The sequence below is a fragment of the Dipodomys spectabilis genome, unplaced genomic scaffold (assembly GCF_019054845.1).
Source record: "Dipodomys spectabilis isolate Male_0828 unplaced genomic scaffold, ASM1905484v1 ptg000241l, whole genome shotgun sequence".
In the NCBI taxonomy this organism is placed as follows: Eukaryota; Metazoa; Chordata; class Mammalia; order Rodentia; family Heteromyidae; genus Dipodomys; species Dipodomys spectabilis.
Window position 1 is genome coordinate 99,761 of NW_024870918.1, and position 7,171 is coordinate 106,931.

The window sequence follows — 7,171 nt, forward strand, 5'->3', positions numbered from 1 at the left end:
AGGTAAACCACAACCTTCAGTTACTGCTAATGTGTTGATGGAGACCCATTTACTGAAACCAAAGTGCCAGATATTAACAGTAGGAGAAATTCATGTAAGAATCACCTACTCCCCTCTCCCCACTTCACAGATGGAAATGAGTACATTTCTTTTTGGATAATGTCATTCCATCCTTTGCTTTCCCCTAGTTTCCACGTCCCCCCCCCCCCCACCATCCCTGCCCACCAAGATCAAGGTTCTGTTCTGTTAACACAACCAGACTCCATGCAACCACCTGGCTGGTGATTTTCCTTGCGCACACCCTTGTGTCTTTGTTTTGTCTTTGTTTTTATTAAGTACACAGAAGGGTGACAGTTACATAAGTCAGGTAATGCAGTCCATTTCTTTTGAACAATGTCACCCCTTCCCTCCTCTCCCAGTTTTTCCCTTCCATCCCCACTCACAAGTTGTATAGTTGATTTTCAACATAGTATCTGAAGGATTGACTCCAGCCTTATTCCTCCAGGTCAAGAAAGACAGCAGGTGCACACAAACAGGCCTGACCTTATGCCTGTCTGCAGGCAGGTTATGCCAAACTCGGACTGGCTGAAAGTCCCCATCAACCCAGGCAGGACATTCCATTCTGTGCCTACCCAAAAGTACCTTGCCCTAGCCCCTGCCCCCCCCCCTCAGTAATAACATCCTGATTTTTACTCTTTGTATATAAACCCAGCCTCCAAATCCAGTCCACTGCACAACCTGCAAACCTGCAGGAAGGTCTGGGCCCCTCTCTGGTGATAAACAGTCCTTGCCTTTTGACAATGGAATCCAGCCCATTCCTTTTCCATTCTCCTCCATTTTCCTAACAGTACGCATTGAGTACCACTGCTCCATTTGTTCAACCTTTGTCCCTCCATTTCTGTGCCCCCTTGCCCTCCCAAAGACAGATAAATGAACACAAAAGGAAATGAAAACAAAAACAGCGACAAAGAGGAAAAAAACAACTCTTGTCTCCATTTCCTGGAGTTTATTTTGATGAAGATTATTTTCTATGTCAGATGTGCATAGCTATTGCACCTATGTGATCCTTTCCTAAGAGTGTCCTCTGTGCTCTCATTCTGTGTGAAGCTGGAGACCTGTATAATTTAACATGTCCCGGTGTATTTTTTTTCTTTTACCATCCAGTGTGTTTACATGTAGAGTTATAGCTACATTCTAGTTCCCACAAATGAGGGAAACCATGCAACCTATGTTGCTTTGGGTCTGGATTGCTTTGCTTAATATAATGTTTCCAAGTCTTTCCATTTCCTTACAAATAGGTTCTGATGGGAGCATAGAATTCCACTGTGCTATATACCACATTTTCTTGACCTGTTAATCCACTGAGGGGCATCTAAACTATTTGGCACACCCTTCTGGAAGCAGAAATGAAGCTGAAGTTTCATAACACATTAGGACTCCAAGTTCTATTTTATTTTATTGTAAACATGCTGTGAAAGACTCCTGTTAACAGTGAACTGGGATGTGATTTCTGATGCCAGTTTTAAGCTCTGGCCACACATTTTCCAGAAAGAGGACTGAGAAAGAGACAGTTTCCAAACTGGACACTCCATTCTACTTTTTAGATTTGCTGGCAATAACTAATACAATCCTAGATTTGCCATGGGAAAGGTTTTCCCGGAAGGAATTACGAAGGACAGAATGTTGAATACATTTTACGGTTTCTGCCTTCAATCTTTGGAACTGTGCTCTAGAGGAAATGAGATCTAAATCCAGGAAACAGAGCCGGATCCTCTATATACTTTTCTTGAGATGAGGAGCAGAAGGCTGCTTCATGCCTGGCTGCCTATTAAAGGCAGCAATTTTCATAAATCCATAGCTCTACACAATGGTAAAAATGTTCCTTTCATTTCTGAGGTGAATCAGGATCCAGATCAGCAGCTGTCTGGGGGAAAAAGCTTATCACGTTTAGCTTTTATCCTCCTACCTGCTGCTATTCAAAAGTAAATCCAGGAGGAGAAACCACTAGAGCTCTTCCCCATTGGGGGGACCAAATAAATCAGCCATTTTACCACCCAGCGTTCCATGGTGAGAGTTGATCCAGGACAACTTACTAGCAGACATGATAACAAAGTTATAGGAATTTGGACTGGAGGGGAAGAAAATGTTGTGCTTTAGAGACCTTCTGCCTTTCTTTAACCTTTTAAATCAAACCCTCTCTTCCCCACTCTCTTTCCCCCATTTCCTTCTCACCACAATGAAAGGTCAGGTATTTACTAAAGAAGCCATACAGTGTGGCTGATGGCTGGTCAGCCATATAACTTTTGTCCCATGCAGTAAACCTAAGGGTGATGGTCTTCTAGGAAAATGTGACATTGAAGCTGGGAGTGTACTACTCAGGAGGAGGGCTATGGCCTACTAGGTATAAAGCCCTGAGATCCATTCCCAGCATCACAAAACTAAACTAAACTATATTAAAGCCAGGTACCCACTGGTGGCTCATGCCTGTAATCTTAGCTACAGTATTCAGGAGGCTGAGATCGAATGATCAAGATTTGAAGCCTGCTTTGGCAGGAAAGCCCACGAGATGCTTCTTTCCACTTAACCAGCAAAGAGTCGGAAATGAAACTGTAGCTCAAGTGGTAGAGCGCCAGCTGTGAGTAAAAAAGTCAAGCAAGAACTCAAATACCTATGTTCAAGCCCAATACTGGCACATACACACACACACACACACACACACACACCTCTCTGCTCTCTCCCTCTCTCTCTAAACTAATCTAATCTAAACTAAAAATAATACCAACAAAGCCCTGACATTGATTGATATCTCTTTCTTTCATTGCTTCTCACTGGCACGTGCTCCCCGCTCCTCTCCCTTCTCTGAACTCCGTGGATGTTGATCATGCTGTGAAATTTAATGACATGCTGCCTCACCATCACAGAACAAGAATTCTACAGTTTGAAAGAATCCTACTTATCATGAAATTGAGACTGTTATTTAACAGAAAAAAAAAGCCCTGAAGACATTAAAGATTAATACTGTGTCACGAAGAAAAGCAAGAAGAGTAGGAGTCAAACCTTGAGTCTAGTCCAAGCTTGCTTTTTGGTGAGGGGGATGGAGGCATCAGGTCTCCCCAGTGAGGTTGTGACCCCCTGAGAATAAGAGCCAAGCCTTAGAAGAAGAGTGTCCTGCGTCCTTTACAGAAGCCACAGCAGGAACAGAGCTCAGAATGTTTCAGTTAGTGACTATCTTTGAGTACACAGGTTATTCTTCAATTTATTTCTTAAAGTTTTTTTAATAAATCTTCATCCAAGATGAGTGTGTATGTGTGTGTATGTGTGCACATCCAGTAGGGTGGGGAGAGGTAAGTAGATTCAAAGCCAAAAATCAAATGGCAATTGCAGGTGTCTGCAATAAAGGAACAGTGGATCAGGAGTCATCTTTGACTCTGGCCTTTTCTATCCATGTAAGAGCCCTGGTATCCCTCTGTGTGTGACTTGGTGCTGATTCAGCATGTATTCATTTCAGAACCGTGAGAAGACACATGACCCTACTTCTAGTGATGCCGCAGTCCCGGGATCGTCATATTCACTGTATGCTTCTTCATCCATCTGACTCTTGTTTCTCAGAGCAAGCATTGTTGATTCTAAATCCTTTGCTCACTAGCTGAGCATCCCATTATGCCAGTTACCCAGGATTTAGCCCAGGAGTCACTCTTCTGCTTGCCTAACACCTGCCTTTCTTAGAATATTTAAAATACATGATTCAGACTTCAGGTTTTTCTTGCCTACATATCTTGGTCCATTTTACATTGCCCTAATAAAAGCACCTCAGGCTGAGTAATTTATAAAGAACAGAGTTTTATTTAGCTAGTAGTTTGGGAATTTGGAAGTCTAATCAGCATGGGTCAGCCTATGGCAAGGTTTCCCTTCAGTCCCCATGTCCCTCCAGCCTCTGGAAGATGGTGTCATGGTGGCAGGAAGTGACATCACATGGTGCGACAGGACATTTCTCTTCCTGTACCTACCCTCAAGTTACATAGTTCAATTTCTACACAGCATGCATTGAGTATAAAGAGTATATTCACTCACCTTTCTTCCCTCCATTTGTGTCTCCCCCACCCCCAACGCAACTCGTTGACCTCTACTTCAACATGTTTCAGCTTTCTACTCTTCATTTTGTTGAACAGTTAAATGAAAACATTTTTAGCCCTCATTGGAAGGTGCACAAAAATTGTAATAGAAACCTTCTCACATGTAATTTGCATCCAAGAACCAAATGATTATGATACATGTTCTTTTCAGTTGTCTTTGTAGGGATTCGCAGAGGAAAGAAGGTAACACAGACAAATGCAAAGCACAAGCACCCATGTGTCACCTTACCCCAACTCGAATTCATTCATCTGAAGGAAGCAATTCATCTTTCTATCATGATTACTTAGATACTCAGACTCCAATTCCCATTTCTCACTCAGCCTTATACACAATCCAATGTCATCTCCGAGCCACTGAATGGTTGATGTGAACCAAATTTGTATAATTTCAATGTCAAATTGAGTTGATTTTGGTTTGTTTTCTTTTTAGCAAGGGGACCTGGGTCAAACAAAAACAAATCTTAAATAGTTGCTCTCCTACTTTTTCCCTGCTTGAAAATAGTGCAGAGTTAAAAAAAAAAGTATGTATCTTCTTGTCCTATTATTTGTCTTTCTGGAATCACCTTATATTTGTTATTTTTCTTCAATTTAAGTTTGAGTCAGAAAACAAAATAAATACATGGATTTTTGACATTGATGTAGTGTTTATAGCTGTGATATTTTCATGAGACTATAGACATTTAGGTAAAAGATGAAAATTCTTTGATTATTGAGTTATTTTGTTTATCATTATGTTTGATTTATTGGATTTAATTTTAAACACTAGATTTTATAGGTAATTCCAATTGCCATTTCTTACCCAAAAATAACTCCAACTCTTTCTACCTCAATTTAAGTATAAATCCATTTGATCATTTATCTAATTGTATATATTTATTTTGTATTTTATTTGTATATTTATATATTGTATACTTCAATGGCTGGCATAGCTCAAATAATGTAAGATTTTTCCATTGTAATGATGACAATTTAATAATAAAAAAACCCTGTGGTGTCACAGGAAACTATTTCCAGATGATATATTACTTGCTCATTCTATGTTTCAAAGATTACATCTCTTGATGACAAATACAATTTTAAAAAATCATCTTGGGTTTCAAATTCTCCCATTCAGCCTTGTAAACAAGTCTAAATAAATTATAATGTTGCAATACAACAAAGATAAAAAAGATCATAAAGGACATTTTCAAATCATGTTTCAGAATTGTTTGGACTATGCTGTTAGGAAAATGTTGCTGTTTTTTCCCCAACATTGAGCAAACAGTTTACCAGACACATTTTCAGGTTTCCATGAAACAGTACCATAGATTCTAAAATCATAACGAAAAGCAGGAGAAAAATATCCAGAGCCAAATTCACCAGTTCTCTTCTCACACCAAACAAATAACCGTACTCAGATTCAAAGAGTCAGAAGACTGCCATTTTTTTTAAAAAAATTGCCAGTCCTGGGGATTGAACTCAGGGCCTGGGCACTGTCCTTGAGCTTCTTTTGCTCAAGGGTAGCATTATACCACATGAGCCATAGAGCCACTTCTGGCTTTTTCTGTGTATGTGGTACTAAGAAATTGAACCCAGTGCTTCATGCATGCTAGACAAGCACTCTACCACTAAGCCATATTCCCTGCCCGAGACTGCCAATTTTGCAGTTGAGCAAACTCAAAGAAGTGCCTGGCTTTTCCATCTTCCTCACACTCTTGTTTATTTAATTAATCACTATACTTCAAGAATGTATCTGCATCCATTCTGGAATAGCTGTCAATCTCATGGATGCAATGTCACCATTGAGACCAGCTGGTTTCTTAATCTCTTCTACTCTATTACTTAAGTGTATCTAAGGTTATCTTGAGATAGAAATCTGATAACATTTAAATGAGGTTTATGGCCTTTATTCCAGGGGTTCACATGGCTTACTCCTCTAGTAACATGAACATCTATATGGAGAGTTACCAACAGGCTCCTAGTAAAGTCTAGTCCTTTGGACCATGAAGCTATGAAGAGGTAGTAGGACTTTTAAGAGGAAGGGCCTAGTGGGAGGAAGTTAGGTCATTGGAGTATACCCTGGAACGAATGTTGGGATCCTAGGCCTTCCCTCCCCGCTCCCTTTCTCTGTCTCTTTCTGCTTCTGTCTGTCTTTCTCTGTCTGACTGTATGCCCTCCTTCTCCCCTCTTTCTCTCTCTCTGACTCTCTGTCTCTCTGTCTCTGTCTCTCTCTCTCTCTCTCTCTCCAGGTCACCCACCATGAAGTAAACAGCTTCCTCCAACACTGAAGATGGGCTGTACTTCCAGAGACGAAGTGACTGCAGACGAGAGCCATGAACGAAAATATTCCGTTCTTCATTTAAACTTGATAATCTCAGGCATTTTGTTGAAATAATGCAAGGCTAGCCAGGCCTGGTTTGCTCACACCTGTAATCCTGAGTAGAAAAACCCACAAGACTCTTATTTCCATTGAACCAGCTAGAAACCTAAAGTAGAGATATGGCTCAATTGGTAGAGCACCATTCTTGAGCAAAAAAAAAAAAAAAAGAAGCCCAGCAAGAGCTCAAAACCTGAGTTCAAGCCCCAGTAGGGGCTTGATCACATTAGAATGTTCAATTGATGCACTTATTATAAAGTATCAATTACAATGATATAGAATGTTTTATACTCTGAAGATTCCGTCTACATAATCCAAAAAGGCCCTAGTCAAGGAGAACATATATCCAGACATGGTATTATATGTGTGATGAGATTCTTGATCATAATATTGAATTTTCTATTAAGTTCTTCTGAAAAATACTTCCCATTTTAACTAGAGAGAGCAAAAGTAAATTAAAGAGAATTGACCCTATATTTGCTCAGTTTTGTTAAACTGCATCTCAGATTTCTGAAATATTCAATCCAAATGATAAATTTATCTGACTATAAAAAAAGAACCATTGAAAAGCAGGTAGGATAAAGTACTTGGCTTCTGGAGTCAGAGAAACTAAGATTCTCACTGGCTCTTTCCAACCAACTGGGGAACATGTGAGTAACAGGGGATCTCCATAACCCAACTG